The following is an 18,241-nucleotide window of genomic DNA, read 5'->3' on the forward strand; positions in this document are numbered from 1 at the left end:
AAAACAAAAAACAACTGACTGTAGTGTTCTTGGTAAGGGTGTTTCTCACGGGGTCCCTCAGCCATCTCCTTCCTGCTTCCTACTCCCCACCACCATTCCCAGGGAGCCTGACGATTCCTCATTAAGAGATTTATTCCTTGAGGCTGAAAGCATTTTGATTTTCAAGAGTCTCCATTAAAATGCAGAAGTCCCTGGGAAGTAAAGTCCCCTAAACCTTTATTTTACAGCACTGGAGTAGGGAGAGTTTCACGCACAGGTCCTGTGGAAGGACAACTAAGGGACGGCCTGGGGATGGGAAGGAGAATGAATGTGTCTAATTGGCTCAGGGCCCCTTTCCCCTGGGGCCTTGATGAGCCTAAGGTTAGCTTCCTACCTGAGTCCCAGGGGCCCCAAGGCTGATCATTTCCAGTGAGCTACTTAGGGAGGCCAATTATGTTGAGCGCCTTCACCTCCTTCTCATATTCTACTGTGCTTCCAGAAGCCCTGAGCTCGGAGTGCTGCGTTGAGAGGTAGAGCTGAAGGGCCACACACTCTCTCCTAACTACGGGACCCAACGTCTGTGGCTCAGAGAGCCGGGGTCCCTGCAAGGTGGGTATGAGCATGTGGTGTGTGCACATGCATGTGGGGAGGGCTTCAAATGCTACTAGACCCCTGGCCCCTGGGTTGTCGTGGCAACCTTTCCTTGAACCAATCTCATGTTGGTCTGGGTGTTTCTGAAAGCAAGCCTTCCTGGCTGACAGTGCTGATTCAGGCTGGGCTGAGCGCCCCTCCAGATGAAGGGACCATTGCATTTCTGCTTTGACACCTCAGGCTTCCAGGACTGAACCTCGAGAATCAATCTTTTTATTTCTGGCTCAGCGCGGAAAGTCTCTTTGCTGACCTACAGGAATAAACCTACCCCTCGGCATTCTGTGTCAGGGCCTGAAGGCAGATGACAAATGTCCCCTGAACCCGGAACATCCCCTGGACTCCCCTTCACTGTCTCCCTCCCCTCGCTGCTTTGGTATTGGATCCACTGCTTTCTTTTCCTGCATATTTTTCAGAAAATAAGAGGCAGGTTATCCTAGGAAGGACTGAGGAAGAGTTCATCAACATGCCAGGCATGGTGGTCGTACTTGACACGCCTCATTTACCCTCACTACGGTCACAGCAGGTGCGGACAAGGACTCATTTTACACGTGAAGGCACTGACGGTCGAGGAGAGTTATAGCGGCTTGCCTGGGGTCATGGAGCCAGGCTGTGATAGAGCCTGGATGGGAGCCCAGCTTGTGTGATTGTGAAGCCAGTGCTAGAACCGTTAGTACACTGCCTTTCAGTCTCAGTCCTGAGAGCACTGTCTACGGTGACTTGCATAAATCTAGCTGCAAGGAATATAAATGCGGCCCAGGATAGAGGTTTCTCCCTGTCACTGCCACTGGAAACCAACATGTCTTAAGTGTAAAAGGACCCCTCCCAGGATTTAATGATCTGGAAGAAGTATCAACCTGCCTCCTCAATAAAAAGTTCGCATTTTGTTTAAAATAGCAACACAGTGATTTCCGAGCTTTTTAGACTTGCAGCGCTCTGTTGCTTTTGGTTGTTTGTTTTATTATTTAAATTTATTTTTTTTATTTTTTTTTTTGCGGTACACGGGCCTCCCACCACCGTGGCCTTTCCTGTTGCAGAGCACAGGCTCCGGACGCGCAGGCTCAGCGGCCATGGCTCACGGGACTAGCCGCTCCGCGGCATGGGGGATCCTCCCGGACCGGGGCACGAACCCATGTCCCCTGCATCGGCAGGCAGACTCTCAACCACTGCGCCACCAGGGAAGCCCTATTATTTTAAAATTTTTTAAATTTTATTTTTATCTTCCTGCAAAAAGCCCTCCTAGAATATCAAATCCGGGAGCTCTGCGGGTTTTTTCTTCATTGGCATCACTCACAAGATGCAAAAGGAAGGGAAAAACTCCCCACATTTTCCTTCTGGTAGAGGGAAGGGAAAAGACATGAGAAGGTCATGCAACGTGCATGCAGCTAGAGGAAGAGGAAAACCCAAATGAGCCTTGCACCTTACCGGGGGTTACATCCACTGCCTCGCTGCAGAGTGCCTGCCCCAGAGTGAGGCCGGCGGCCCCGTCCCCGCCCCCCACCAGAGCCCCAGGACGGCGCCACTGTCCCCACAGCCACTGCTGCCACCCGTTTTATTATTGTAAATATCCCTTATGTAAAAGGGCATTTATCTGTGATATGAGATTCCACTTTAAAATGTTTGCTTTGAAGTCTTCATTGAACCCCCTTAAGACAACTGGAGATGCCTAAAGATGTTACCTAATGTAAGTGGAGCAGGTTACCCGACGCGTCCACTTCGTGAACATTCGTTGAGCTGTACACTTGAGATCTGTGTGCTTTTTTGTTTGTATGCTATAGTTCAATTAAAAAATTCCCTTAAGTATCAGAAAAATAAAAGAGTGAGGGCTCTGTCTGAATGGTGTGCAAATGAGAACAAGTGTGTGGGCGTCTGTGATCTCTGGTTTTTGGTGGAGATGACGGGCTCTGATTTGGGGCCTCGCATATAGCTCTCAGGGCCTCTACATGGGCTGCCTCATCGTCACACCCTGTGAACAGCTTTCTCTTAGCAGCCTTCTGGAGATCCCGTGTCCCTGCCTTTCAGCTTCCAGGGGTTCAAAACATAGGGTTTGCACAGGGTCGACTATAAAGACCCCAGTGCCTGTGTGCATGCACCCACACGTGCAGGACACAGGTTGGCCAACAGCTCTGACAGCAGTTAGGTGGTTTTTTATTTGCATGGCGGCTCCAGCACATACTAGCTGTGTGACCCTGGGTGAGTTTCCTAACCTTTCTGAACCATAGTTTCTTCAGTTGCAGATGGAAGAGGATAATACTGCTCACATCATAAGATTGCATAAGGAAGGATTAAATAGGATGCTGCATGTGAAGGGCTTAGCCCAGGACCTGGTATACAGTAAACACTACAACCATGTATGGAATGTCTGGGGATGAGGCTCAGGCATCCAGTTTTTAACACGCCCTGTAGGTGATGCTGATGCACAGCCAAGGTTAAGAATTATACTCTGACCTGGCTTCTGCCCCCACCCTGCTGCACCATGGAATATCTAAAATGTTAATTCTCTTCACTCCCTGTTTCACAGATTAGAGCAGAGGGCAGAGGGGCCTGACCTCTGGAAAGGCTGCATAGACGCCAGAGGAAAGTCATTTCTTCCTCTCTCCCACAGACAGTCACTGAATGTGTGCCAGCTGAGGTGTGAGGGAAAGACAGACAGATGGCCAGGTGTGATTCCTGTCCTTAGGGAGCTACCTGCTCACAGAGGAAATTGCCTGATGACACGCACTGTGATGAAGAGGCACTGAACTCTTGGGCTCTGGTTCCAGCTTTGCCCCATCCAAGTGTCTCTGAGCCTTATTTTTCACATCTGTAAAGTGAGGGGGATGGACAGGGAGATTGCTAAGGTCTTTCCATCCCTGACATTCTATGAATCCATAATTTTATCCTTAAAAATGCTGTACTGTAAAACTCAACAATAAGAAAACAAACAACCTGATTAAAAAATAGGCAAAAGCTCTGGACACTTCACCAAAGAAGATATACAACAATTAAAATAACGAGATACTGCTACACACCTCTTAGAATGGGCAAAATCCAAAACACTGACAACACCAAATGCTGGTGAGGTTGTAGAGCAACAGAAATGCTCATTCATTGCTGGTGGGAACCAAAATGGTACAGTTCCTTTGGAAGAAACTTTGGCGATTTCTTACAAAGGTAAACATACTTTTACCATACGATCCAGCAATTGTGCTCCTTGGTATTTACCCAAATAAGTTGAAAACATGTCTGCATAAAAGCCTGCAAGGGAGTGTTTATAGCAGCTTTATTCATAATTGCCCAAATTAGGAAGCAACCAAGAGTCCTTCAGTAGGTAAGTGGATAAACTGTGGTATATCCAGACAGCGGAATATTATTCAGCATTCAAAAGAAATGAGCTATCAAGCCATGAGATGACATAAAGAAACTTTAAATGCATATTACTAAGCGAAAGAAGGCAGTCTGAAAAGGCTACATACAGTGTAATTCCAACTATATGACATTCTACAAAAGGCAAAATTATGGATGCAGTAAACAGATCAGTGGTTTCTGATGTTTAGTGGGGACGCAGGAATGATAGAGACTTTTTAGGGCAGCAAAACTACTCTGTATGGTACTATAGTAATGGATATATGCCATTATACATTTGTCCAGATCCATAGAATGTACAACATTAAGAGTGAACCCTGGGCTTCCCTGGTGGCGCAGTGGTTGAGAGTCTGCCTGCCGATGCAGGGGACACGGGTTCGTGCCCCAGTCGGGGAGGATCCCACATGCCATGGAGCGGCTGGGCCCGTGAGCCATGGCCGTTGAGCCTGCGCGTCTGGAGCCTGTGCTCCGCAACGGAAGAGGCCACAACAGTGAGAGGCCCGCGTATCGCAAAAAAAAAAAAAAAAAAAAAAAAAAAGAGTGAACCCTAGTGTAAATGATGGACTTTGGGTAGTAGTCATGTGTCAGTGAGGGTTCATCAATTGTAATGTACCACTCTGGTGGGGATGTTGATAGCGGAGGAGGTTGTGCTTGTGTGGGGGACAGGAAGTATATGGGAAGTCTCTATATCTTCTGCTCAGTTTTGCTGTGAAGCTAAAGATGCTCTAGAAAATAAAGTCTATTAAAAAACAAAAACGAATAAAACACCATATTGTATATGGTTAAGAGCATGTACTTTTAAAAAAAATTTATTTATTTGGGGCTGTGTTGGGTCTTCATTTCTGTGCGAGGGCTTTCTCTAGTTGTGGCAAGCGGGGGCCACTCTTCACCGCAGTGCGCGGGCCTCTCACTATCGTGGCCACTCTTGTCGCGGAGCACAGGCTCCAGACGCGCAGGCTCAGTAGTTGTGGCTCACGGGCTTAGTTGCTCCGCGGCATGTGGGATCCTCCCAGACCAGGGCTCGAACCCGTGTCCCCTGCATTGGCAGGCAGATTCTCAACCACTGCGCCACCAGGGAACCCCAAGAGCATGTACTTTTTGAGCCAGACTGTCTGCGTGTGAGTCCTAGCTCTGCCCCCTAACTAGCTGTGATCTACAGCAAATGAGCTAAACATTCTCTGCCTTCATTTCCTCATCTGTAACATGGGTATAATAATATGCCTGCTTCATGGTCTTCTGTGAGGATTAAAGGAATTAATAAATCTAAAGCATTTAGAACAGCGGTTGGCATATAGTAAGTACTCAATCAGTACTAGCTACTATTAAAAATGTGAACCTCTTTAAGAGCTGATTCTATTCGATCAGCTGTTGCTACCATTTGGCCATAGCAATCCCTTGCACTCAGGAGACACAATCAAATGCCTGGCAGAATGGAACTTCTCTCCACTGTACGTTGGGATAGAAGATCTTTTACAGAGCTAGAGCTTTCAAGCCCATGCATGCTCTGAGGCCCAGAGAAGATGCCTCTTAATGGGACCATGCCAATGGATCAGGCAGGGAAAAAGCAATATACCTACATTTCATTTGCCTGAGTGACCTGGCAGATTCCCCCCATCCCCATTCTTTCCTTCACCAACCAAACACTCTTCTGTTTCTGATGTCACTCTGGGGAAGAAACCTCAACGATTAACAAAGATTCCTGCTCAAGTTTGAGGTGATCTTATCTTTGACCACAGCAAACACCCTTGAGCACCATGACATTTGAGAGATTAGTTGAGAACCACTGACAAACTTGGACATTTTGTCGCTTACTTATAATGCACTTAATGTTTATTGGACATTCTCCCCAATAGTTCTAATGGCATACTGTATTTGGAATTTACACATATGCATTTCAACACAATTAGTTTGCATTGCAATTTAGGATTTTTTTTTTCTTGCAGTACACGGGCCTCTCACTGCTGTGGCCTCTACCGTTGCGGAGCACAGGCTCCAGATGCGCAGGCTCAGCAGCCATGGCTCACGGGCCCAGCAGCTCCGTGGTATGTGGGATCTTCCCGGACCGGGGCACGAACCCGTGTCCCCTGCATTGGCAGGCAGATTCTTAACCACTGCGCCACCAGGGAAGCCCAGGATTTTTTTTTTTTTAAAGGGCCTAAGAACTTTAAATGATATATATTGCTTTCAGATAAAGAATAAGCCAGGTATTAATGTACTTAAGAACAGGGACTATAGTTGACCTTGGCCAAAAAGGGTCACTTGGCCACCGCCTGTAGAGACCAAGAAGTGAGTGCCCCTAACAGGCAACTCCAGACACTTTCCCTTCCACAGAAGATACGTTTGCGTCACCATTTCATTGATAATGATAACTGCGATGGAGGACACCCTATCTCAGGGGATGTTAAAGTCTGCCAAGGGCTTGCATGAACGTTAAATTACCTAGTTTAACCCTCACAACAGTCTTGGTAGAGGAATCTGAGGCTCTCAGAGACCAAGGTGGGAACCCAAGGTTTTTCAGTTGGTACGAGGCACAATTTGGACCCAGCTCTTTGTCTTCAAAGCCACGCTCGATCCCTTAAGTTTTAACACTTCCTCCCTTCGCTGGCTGTAACTGGTGGCTGGACTTGCGCATCTAACAGCCCACCTCTGCCTTCCCGGCTGGCAAAGCTTCAGCTTATTTAGTTCCGGTATCCACACCGCCTCCAAGTGATGAGGCCAGTCACCATCAACCCAGCACCCTGGCCAGGGATTGGTCTAGTGTTGAGCATGTGACTAAATCTGGCCAATGAGTTGCGAGGGGATGTCTAAGGAAGGGGTTTTTCTGACCTTAAAAATTGAGTGCGGAAGAAACTATCTTCTTCCGCTAATGGGCAGAGCTCTGTCTTTCCACGGTTTTATTGTGATTCCTATTTTACTGATCATGATCTCTTTTAAAGAGCACCTGGCTAACTTCCTTTGACTTGGCCTGTGGGCCTTGGCTCATTTCTGATGACACCGAGACTGGGTCTGCGGTTTGATGGCGCTTGGCTGCAGTTCCGCGCTGGCCCAAGGCAGGGAGCCTACCCCAGGGAGCGGGTGCAGCTGTCCCCTGTCGGATGAGCCTGAGTGGCTGGCCCAGTGGGAGCATTTGTGGACTCAGGCCCCCCAGTTGCTCTCAGAGGAGGCTGGCAGCCAAGCCCCCGACCACACATGCGCTTTACTCCAATGCTTCAGGAACAGTGCGGGGGAGGGGTGACGGGCAATGATGACTCCTTAAGCGAGTTTTCTCTGTGAGACCGTGATTACTAAGCACTGTGGCTTGGAAAAGCCCTTTCTTCTTTGAGAGACCAAGTCCCAAGTGAGAAACCAAGAACCAGAAACGAAGTTTTTACACATGGACATTAACTCCTTAGTTTCTAGTACCTTTGCCAGCTTCCCGAATGGGTTTAGTAAATCTTAATTAGATGGGTAACATTAACAGCACAGAATGAGTACATGGCATTTCTATTTTCAGAGTGAGTCTTCTGTTGCTTCCTTTATTCTTCTGTCAACCCAGTGGACAAGGTAAGGAAGGGATTACCAACCAGTCACATGACACTGGGAAATACCTTTATGTGTACCTACCCAACTATACCCAGGCTCTGGGTTAGGTGCATCATATGTGGTCTTGCTTAGTTCTCATGGTGACCCAATTCAGCAGGAAGTCCTACCTTCACTTTACCTCAGAGTATAATGAACCTCAGAGAAGAGCATAAATCCTGGGGCTGGGATTTGAACCTAGCCCCTGCCACCTATGTCACATGATATTTCTGGGTGTCCATTTCCTTCGATAGAAGATAAAAGTGTTGTAATATGGACTCTTTAAGGTCAAGTTTAGTTCAAACTCTATGATTCTATGAATATTATCCTCTGCCTTTGAAAAACGGAAACAAAGCATAGAAATTATCTTTGTTCGGGGCCACATAAGAAGCTGGATGTAGGTGAGCCCACTCAAAACAAGGTCTCTGGGCTCCCTTCTCATTGCTCGAGGAACAGACAGTGGGAGTGGCTCCCGGTCTTAGGGAGTTGAGATCAACATGCCCCACATCCATCTGGCTTCACTGCCCTTGTCTGTCTAGCTTCCAGGCAGTCTTCATTGCTGTAAGTATCTCATCTCTTTAAAAAAGGTCCAGCCTCTCCTCCCAGGCAAGCAGCGGCCTGAGCCTCTGACCTGGGCTGGGTTCAGACCAAGGCTGGACACCTTTGTCGGGGAAGATTCAAACTATAGCATCCAAGAGCTCCCTTGCTGAGCCCTTACTTGTGCTAAGCACTGTTCCAAGTGCTTTATAGGCAGTACCTCTTTGTATATTTATATATTTAAATCTTTATAATACCCCTATGGGTTGGGTATTACACATACCCCCACACACACTCACACCCCATTTTAATGATGATGAAATTGAGCACAGATCCGTTAATTAACTTGCCCAAGGCCACACAGTTAGTATGTATCAGAGATGGGGACAGTCTGGTTCCAGAGTCCATGCTCTTTGCCACTATGGTCTACTGCCCTGCACGATGCATTAACCTCAGACCAGGTAACTAGATGAAAACCTTGTATGTGGATGGACATGGATGAAAACCTAAGACCCCAAGATAATGAAGAAGTCTGGGAGAGTTAGGGCTAGGCAATGGAGTCTCAGGAGACCCCCTGGAGCACTGAAACTTTGACGTATGAGAGGAGGGAACAAGTTTTTATATGACACCTCCTCCTGTGCTTGAGAGGAACAGGCCTGGGGCACCAAGCTGATTTGGATAAGAGTCCCTGACAAGTAGAGAAAGTTGATTCTGATGGTTTTTCTCGTAACACTCCCTAATTCTCCTTTGCACAGTTGTAATTATTTAGTTAATTAGCTAATTATTCTCTCACCAAAGAATTGGGCCAGCCTCCTTCAAGATTGTGTTGCCACAGCCCTGCACATATAATCAAATATTTGTTGAGTGAATGAATGAATGAAGAAATGAATGAAAATCCGGCCCTGTGATCTAAAGTATACTTTCAGTCAGAGCTCTTGGGAAGGTTCTTGAAGGGGAGGGCACAAAAATAACAAGTTGGCATTTGAGGAAGTATTTGAAAGGAAAGACAGGCTTTAAAAGGGAGGAAGGAGAGGATTAGGGAGGTGTATTTAAGAGATAGAGAAACACTGGCAGGAGGCAAGGGTAGAAATATGTGGGCATAAAACCTGAAAGGGAGCCTGTGAGCCTGGCCAGGGCTACCAAAGATGCCTTGTCCAGAGGCCTCCCTCTGCAGGACGCGCAGCCTCCCTCAGAGCCTCGTCCTGAGGCCAGCCTCCAGATGTCTCCCTGTAACAGCAGTGAGTTCTAATTGTAAATGTTTTATCTTCATTGCCCAAGGACAGCAGATCCCCCCAGGTTCCAAGTGTGGGGAGCTTTTATGCTTCTTGGGATGAGCTTCTGTTAGCCTGGCCTGGGGACAGGTACAAAGCTGGAAGCTCTTTGGAAGGCACCCTTGGGCCAACTTAGGGCGGTGTGCTTAGGAAAGCAGGTGTCAAAACCTGGCCTGGATTGCCTGGAGCTGGAAGAGCTTTCCTAGAAGTGAAAATACCACCCCTGCCCCCAACACTGGGGCTCACACAACAGCCCAGTCATAGGGCCCCCTTGGCTCCTTCCCACACCCCTCTCTACCACACCACCAAAATTGTTGAGTGTAAGAGGAAATGCCACCTCCCGCAGGAAACCTAGGGGACTTTTTTTTCCCTTCAATAAACATTTGCTGAAATAACTTTTTATTGGTGGTTGTTTTAAAACACAGAGCATAAAAAGAGTCCTGAGAATTATTCCCATCATAACTTTTGTTCAGCTAGATCTGTGTCATCAATGTGGGCCTCAATTTCCTCATCTATAAAATATGGCGCCCCTTCGTCACTTCAATATTCTGCAAGTGTGTGCTGTACAAGGAGTGACTGATCATTGCATTCTGCTCAGCATCTGTTTGATGAATATTCTTTAAGTGTCAGGAGCGCAGACTGCTTTTGACATTATTGGGGATACAAAAGAAATGATTTTCTGGCCCCTGCCCATCACTTATTTAAGTGTCCATTAAATGCCAACTATAAAGTCAGTATACGGTAGGTGCTATAGGAGTTTTAAAAATGTAAGATGTTGTCTCTATATCTAAGGTAAACTCAAGCACATTGGAATGACACTACATGTATGAAATAAAGAGAACATTTTAAAATAGCATATGATTGCTGTTAGATGGGCAGGGATGTGCTACTTAAGGTTGGAAGAGGGAGAAATCACTCTGGGTTTGACAGATCTAAGAAGGCTACCTAACAGTAGAGCTTGGGTTGGCTAAAACGTAATGTTGATGGTGATGATTGTGGTGATGGTGATGATTGTGGTGGTGATGATGATGATGAATCCAGCCAAATTTATTGAACTCTTAGCATGTGGCAGGTATTGATAGGGTGCTTTATAAGTATCACATTTAATCCTCATATCAACACTCTAATGTAGGCACCATTATTGTCCCCATTTAGCAGTTGGGGAAACCGAGGTCCAAATATTTTATCTGGGAATCCAACCAATACCATAGTAACACCTCTAGGTTTGGGGGGACCGGGATTAAGAAGAAAGGAAAGAGTGAAGAAGGGTCCTCAATCCCTCTAGAAGCAGCATTCTGTGGGTGCTAAGTGGAAACATCTTCATAGCATAATGTCTACATTTTCAGAGTAAACTCCCTCTTTTAAGAATGACTTGAGACCTCTCGAATATATATCCCTATGTTTATAATGTACTTTCTAGATCTGAACAAATACAGTGGACTCATCTCAGATTTTCTCTGTGTTACATTTGACCATACGACAACCCATTTTGGCTTCCATGGCAGTGCGGAAGCCCACTCCTGTGTTAAGGGAGAGGGGATCTGAGGGATGCTGAGGTTCTGTGCTGCTTCTGTCTGTGCCTTCCTTTCTGCTATCTTCTGGGGTACTCTTTGTCTGCTAAATTCTTTGCCTCCTCTTATATCCCCAGTTTGTTAATTATCAGCATCTCCTAAGACTGAGTCCTAGGCCAGCTTCTGTTTACTCATTCATTAACTCAAAATTTGTTGATCACCTATTATTTGAAATTTAATATATCTAAAGATCATCTTTAATCTAAAAGAGTTTGGTGATTCTACCTACAATCCTGGTGTCAACTTCAGGGAGCATGTATATATATGGATGACTTACACAATGACATCCCCACATGGACCTTTCATCTTCTCCCAGGTGTTTTCAAGACATGTTTTGAAACATAATATTCTGGGAGCAGAATGAATCAGCATCTCCCTAGGTCACTCAAGTCCTCATTTCCCCATGTTAATGGATATCATCCATCTTCCTGGCCCTCTACTCTGTCATCCTTATGGGCACGGATGATAACTTCTTTTTGCTTTGCCCCCTCAAATAAGGTGGCATATAGCAAACATTCAAACAAGGTTGTCTGACTAAATTATTTAAATGACTAACAAAACCCTGAACTGTAAGAAAGCAGCTCAGTGTAGTTCTGTATTCAGTCTCGGATAGTTGAGTGGCATTTGATGGATGGGGTAAGAATAGTAAGCAGATAAAATTCTACAGTGTCATTTCAGCAACCTTTTATAAGCTTGACTTTGGGCCTTATTTTTTATTTTTATTTTTTTTTGCGATACGCGGGCCTCTCACTGTTGTGGCCTCTCCCGTTGCGGAGCACAGGCTCCGGACGCGCAGGCTCAGCGGCCATGGCTCACGGGCCCAGCCGCTCCGTGGCATGTGGGATCTTCCCAGACCGGGGCACGAACCCGTGTCCCCTGCATCGGCAGGCGGACTCTCAACCACTGCACCACCAGGGAAGCCCATGGCCCAGCATTTTAACTAGCGAATTGTGTTAGGAGATTAAAGAGAAGATGCTGGGCTTTCCCCAGAGATGGCTGTATTTCCATGGGTGCTGATTTATTATTAAACCTTTAGACATGTTGCCTGTTGTTTTATAAAAGTCTCATTGGTGGTTATTGGAAGAGAAGCAGTTCTGTTCCCAACTCAAATTTTCTTCTCAAATACTTCAGTCATGAATATATATACATACATATATATGGGAAATTTTAAAAACTTTAAAACAGACCTCCCCACAAAATTACTACCATGTATCTTCTCCTCCTACCCTAAGGGAGAGAGTGGAAGCCTCATTTCTCCTGGTCTCTCCTGGTAGATATTTGATTGAGTGAGGGAAGAGGAGGAGGAAGAAACTATCATACACAGGTCTCCATAATTTGCAGACTATATAACAGCCAGTCTCAACTCCTTGTTTGATTTTGTGGTACCATCCTGCCCTTCACCTAAGAATTCTCTGTGGCATTTTTTTTTAATTAGCAAATTTTAAAAACCCTGTTTTTGAAAAATTTGTGATAACCCCATGGATCACCAGGGACACTGAAAGACTGATATTGAGATTGGCTTTGTTTATACCAGAAGCTGCAAAATCAAATACCCCCAGAGGCTAGGCAGGCCATGTAAATGCCCTGGCAGGCTGGGTGGAAACGGTGTCAAACTGGGGTGTTTAAGTCCCATGCAAGGGGCAGCTTCAAGTGGGCTACGGCCCATTGTTGCCATTAGGGAGTGCATGGTGTGGCAAATGTTAACTGTTCACTAATATGTAGTTCCCTTCTCCTTCTGGTACATAGGAGGCCTGAACTTCCCTGTCTCTTTGAAATTAAGGGAAATGGCCATGTGACTTGTTTTGGCCAATGAGATGTAAGCTAAAGTGTTAAATGTTACTCCAGGAGGAAATATTTAACTGATGGTGCCTGGCTCTCTCTACCTCTCTCTCTTTCCATGCCATCCTGACCAGGGATACACTTGCTGCTATGGAGGTGCCATACTGAGCCACCACCTGCAGGACAGCTGCCTTGAACAGTAACCTCAATCCACAGTTGTCTTGTGAGGGTGAGAAACAAACCCTTATTGTGTTAAGCCACTGAGTTTTGGAGGATGTCTGCTACTGCAGCATAACCTGTCCTAAACTGACTTTTTTTTTTTTTTCTCGAGGAAGAATCTAGTCCTTTCAATTTTTTTTTCAGGAAATAACTTTTTAATTTTATATTGGAGTATAGTTGATTAACAATGTTGTGTTCATTTCAGGTGTACAGCAAAGTGATTCAGTTATACATATACATGTATCTATTCTTTTTTTTTTAATTTTTTTTTCTTTTTTTTTGGCCGTGCTGTGCGGCATGCAGGATCTTAGCTCCCTGACTAGGGATCGAACCCGTGCCCTCGGCAGTGGAAGTGCAGAATCTTAAACACTGGAACCTCCAGGGAAGTCCCCAGGGCAACCTTTTCTTTCTTTCTTTTTTTTTTTTGTGGTACGCGGGCCTCTCGCTGTTGTGGCCTCTCCCGTTGCGGAGCACAGGCTCCGGACGCGCAGGCTCAGCGGCCATGGCTCACGGGCCCAGCCGCTCCGCGGCATGTGGGATCTTCCCGGACTGGGGCACGAACCCGTGTCTCCTGCATCGGCAGGCGGACTCTCAGCCACTGCGCCACCAGAGAAGCCCCCATGTATCTATTCTTTTTCAAATTCTTTTCCCATTTCGGTTGTTATATAATATTGAGCAGAGTTCCCTGTGCTATACAGTAGGCCCTTGTTGTTTATCCATTTTAAATATAGCAGTGTGTACATGTCAATCCCAAACTCCCGAACTGTCCCTTCCCCCCACATCCGTAGCCATAGAGTCATTCTGTATGTCTGTGAGTCTGTTTCTTAAACTGACTATTATATGTTACCTGACTGATTTTTTTCAAGAGAATAGAAATCTAGATTTTTGTGTGTAATCTCCAAGTTAAAAAAAAAAAAAAGAATTTGGCCATCAAAGCCAAGTTCAGCCTGGCAGCTGCTAGTTTGCAATTTTTGGTCTACAGTTTGAGTAGAGAATGGAACAATTAACAAATGCTTTTTCTATTGTGCAACAATCCTGTCTGAACTCCTACAGTGCTTATAGTTGGTGTCACTTAGTAGCTTTTAGTTACTCTTGGTCTAGCTGTTTATTAGTGTTCAAGTTATTCTTCCTAACGAGATGGGAAATGGGGACAGGTGAGGAATCATGTCTTAAAGTTTGTGTATCTCACAGGCACAAAATATAGTTTCTATAAATCCTAGCATAAAGACTAGTCAATTGGTTGTTTACTCAGAACTACCACTTCCTCCATTGATACTGGAGAAACAGGTATGGGGAATTAATTATTTTACCTTGCTGGTTCACTTTTTCCTGTTTGCAAAGAGGTTGGGATTCATCAATGTCCATTAAGCTTTAAAAGGCAATATCTAAATAAGTCAGAGACACAAAACCCAGTGTATTAATCAGGACTTTTCTAGTTGCAAGTAATAGGAAACCTAAATTCAAACTGCCTTAGGTAAGATATAATTTCTGTAATATAGAAATTATATTATATTATATAAAGTATAATATAGTTTCCTGTAACTAAAAACTCCAGAGGTAGAGATGATGTCAGGCATGTCTGGATTCAGGAACGCAGACAACGACATCTGAACTTGATCTGTCTTCCCCTCTGTTGCTTGGCTATACTCTTCTCTACTCTTCTTTGCATTAGCTTCACTCTCAGTAGACCCTCTCCACGTGATAGCTTCGGGCATTTTCAGATCCAGCTTCTGTCTGCTTCTCTTCCTAGCAGATCCACAAAATTCCTAGTGTCATCAGACTCACTTGGACATATGGCAATCTCTGAGGCAGCCCATTGGCCAGGGCTGGATGTATTAATTGGGACTTTTTTAGTTGCAAGCAATAGGAAACCTAAATTTAAACTGCCTTAGGCTGGGTCACTCGTCCATCCCTAAGAGCCAGTGGTAGATCAGCTCCAACCAGCAAGGCAGGGAGAAGCAGACCAATGTCAACATAAATGGGTCAATTTATGATCTCTCCCTCCAGCCACTTCCAGGGGCAATAACTACGTAGAGGGCCTAGTAAGGGGCAATGTGGCTGTAGGTCTTGAAGCTGTGTTCACATAGCATTTTATATAAAATTAAAAAGCATCCATATCAAATAATGGAGGAGACCTAATGGATATTATAGGGAGATTGAAGGGGCTAAAGACCTCCAGGTTACCCCTCGGTGCACCCCCTGTAGTATATTTAATTTGTGAGTGAAGCAAAGGCCCAGTCAGCCTGCCGGTGGCCCAGCCATGTCCAAAGGCAGCCCTGGAAAGGATTGCTCTAACCACGCACACTAATTATTGGTCCCTACACATAGACCAGTGTAGTTTTTCCAAAGTCCCAGACAAAGACGCATAAAGTAACATTGCCCCCATTGAGTGTTTTCTTCTATATAAACGTCCAAACCTCAGGCTCATGGGGGAAACATTGTAAGGCGGTTTCATAGTACCCAGGTTTGATGTTTCTGCTGTAGTAAAGGTGTAGTTGGCCTTTCTGGGGCTGAGAGTCATGTTCTTCCACAAGACTGTCAAATTACTACTCATTTTCCACTGTACCTTCTTTCAAGAACTTACTTTCTTTTTACTTGCTAACTTCATTGCTTCACGGGAGAGAGCTGACAGTGAAGGTGAAAATGGTCAGTCGATGTCATTGGGACCTGCTCTGTCTTTCCCTCCATGAGACCAGTCCTCTGATCCAGAAAGATTTCCCTGCACTGGGGCAATAAGAATAGGAGCTCACTGTCCTCAGATTGAAGAGACCTGCTCACTGGGCTCTGCTCACTTGCTTCCATCGGTCTCAAGGCTGGTTGTTTCTTTCTCTCTGAGCATCTGCACTCCAAGAAGGCATGAACTTTTTCTTTCACTTCCTTTCTTCTATGGGTGATGATCTGACATCACTCTGAGAAGGAGGCTGAAGGTCACTGAATATAAACACTGTCACTCCTCCCTGGCTGAGGCAGAAAGGCAGGGGGTTGGCTGAGCAACCAGGGGGTCTGGAGGAAGGAGATGCAAACCAGAATGCCAAGGTCTCAGGTGCCACATGTGTGCTTGAGGGCTCGGTGTCTCTGTGCCTTTACGTACTGAGGGCACCGTGGAGGACGCATTTCCTCTGGAGTCACCCTTAACCATCTGCCACTCTGAGGAGGATGAAAGGTAGGAGTTCAGTTGGCAATGGAAGTTGTAAAGGGAAAGAAGGCCATTTGGGGTGGGCTGAGGGCGGCGGCTGCTCACACGGGTGTCCGCCCGCGCGTCCGTGAGCGGAAAGGAGAAGCCTGCTGGAGTGTGATAAAAAGCCCAGGGGTCAAACCGTGCAAGCCACGGGGAAAGGGAAAGGGGTGGGGGGCTCAGGCTGCAGTCCAAGGAGGGCAGGTCTCTTGCAGTGAACCACCCCAGGGCTGAAGGGCGGCTGTGGTGGCCAGGTGGGCTAGTGGGGGGGGGGTTTAGAGGCACCCAAACGCCTTGATCCTCTGCCCATCCTTCTGCCCAGAAAAACGAAACAGCCTTGCGAGATCATTTCCTCACTCAGTGCTGAAGTGTCCAAGGATGAAAATGTGTTGAAATCCCCCCTCTCTCTCTCTCTCTCTGTTTGGGAAAAAAGAGCTAAGGACTGAGGAAGATGGTTCAACACAGGCTACGTCTGCTTCCAGGGCCTTTTGACTTGTCCGGCCGCCACCTTCTCATTGCTCTCGGCCCGAGCTGTGTCTCGGGGTGGAAGCCGGGCGGCTGTGCGCTGGGGATGCTCTTACATAACCGCCCGCCGCGTCCTGCTTCCTCGCGCGCTCCTGCACCGCCGGCTAGGAGAGCCGGGGGCCGCGATGGAGTCAGGGCCGCTGCTGCGGGGCCGGGGCCGCCCCCGCGGGGAGCGGACCGCGAGGAGCCGCGGGAGGAGGGCGCGAAATGCGGCGGGGGAGGTGAAGGTCAGTGGGTGTGAAGCGCCGGATCCACACCCCCCTCCTCCCCTGTCCCCTCCTTCCCTTCCTCTCCGTCCCCCTCTGACGTCTGGAGCTGGCAGCTCGGCCGGTTCCGCATTCCCGACCCCTCCCCGCCGCCCAGGGGCCGCTATATAGCCGGGGCTGATGCAACCCGTCCCGCCGCCCGCCACAGCCTGCGGGAGGGACGCTCGGCGGCCGCGACGGGGGGGCGCTGGCGGCGGCGGACGCTGCAGCGGCGGCGGGGCTGGCGCCGCGGCGGCTCCCGGGCCGGGACGGGCCTGGGCACCGGGCGGAGCTCCGCGGCCGGGCGGCAGCGGCGCTGAGCGGGCACGGCGCCTGCAGCCGGGTCCCGGTGCCGGGGGCGCCGCCTCCGCCCGCGGCTTCTGCTCGGTGGGTGCGAGGGCGCGCGCTGGGGGCGCCGGGCCGGGCTGGGTGGGGCGCGCTGGCCGCGGGCACCTGGGACTGCCGCCCCCGCGCGGGCGGAGAGCGCCGGGCCCCGAAACCCGAGCCCCGCGGGGAGGCTCCCGCAGCCCCGGTACCCCGCGCTGCCCCGGAGGGGGACGCTGCAGTCCGGGCCCCTCCCGCCAAGGGCCCGCGAGCCGGTGGCTTCCCTTTGGTTCCCACCCTGGGACGGGAGGCTCCGTCCGCTCCCGGGGCAGCCGAGGCGCTCTCTCCGTCTCCCTCCCGTGCTCTCCTCCCCCGTCCGTTTGCAGGGAGGTGCTCTCCTTGCGCGGCGGGGAAGGCGGGTGAGTGGGGGAGAAAACTGCCCGGGGAGATGAGCCGCGGGGTGGAGATGGAGGGTGAAAGGCCAGGGAAGTGCAGGGTGCTGGTGGTGGAGGGATGACAGGGACCTGCTGGCAAGTCGTGCCCGCCCCAACCCCGTCGCAGGGAGGAAGCACGGCCCCCTGAGGACCTGGAGGAAGGCACTGAGAAGGGCTGGGGCTCTCCATGCAATGAAGAGGGCTTCTCTCAGGGCCATTGCTCCGGAATTCCACCTCTGGGAGGGGGTCTCAGGGTGGCCGGGTCCCCTTTGGTCTCCCCCAGCTCCCAAGCCAGGTTACATAAGGAGGCCAGCCAGCTCCTCTAGGCAACGGCTGTCTTCTGCGCGCCCCCCCAAAAGGAGCCTGAGCGGCTGTGGACCCCTGACCCTGCGGTTGCAGACCCAGGTTTTGCCTGAGTCAGTGGTGGGGTAGGGGGACAGGGAGGCCTCCTCACCTCTGCAGGGATGGATGGGCCATCCCTGCGTCTGGAGGTGGAGAGGCTGGTAAAAGAGGAGCACAACTGACCCCTCTGGTCAGCTCCCATAGCAAAATTGCCTGACCCTGGCACTGGGCCTCTCCCCCCAACCTCCCCCCACATCCAGGGCACTGGGCTGTGGCCTGACCACATGTG

The 18,241-nt window shown here is 48.5% G+C and overlaps 1 protein-coding gene across 1 annotated transcript in view; it reads left to right on the forward strand.

Annotated features, from left to right (window-relative positions):
• The first annotated feature begins 17,013 nt into the window (after window positions 1-17,013).
• JDP2 (Jun dimerization protein 2) overlaps window positions 17,014-18,241 on the forward strand; it is a 41,677-nt gene continuing 40,449 nt past the window's right edge. Inside the window, exon 1 of the mRNA XM_082616994.1 lies at window positions 17,014-17,239. The gene's annotated coding sequence lies outside the window, so the exon portion shown is untranslated. The remainder of the gene's footprint in view (window positions 17,240-18,241) is intronic.

Source organism: Mesoplodon mirus, assembly GCF_964341445.2.
Source record: "Mesoplodon mirus genome assembly, chromosome: 4".
In the NCBI taxonomy this organism is placed as follows: Eukaryota; Metazoa; Chordata; class Mammalia; order Artiodactyla; family Ziphiidae; genus Mesoplodon; species Mesoplodon mirus.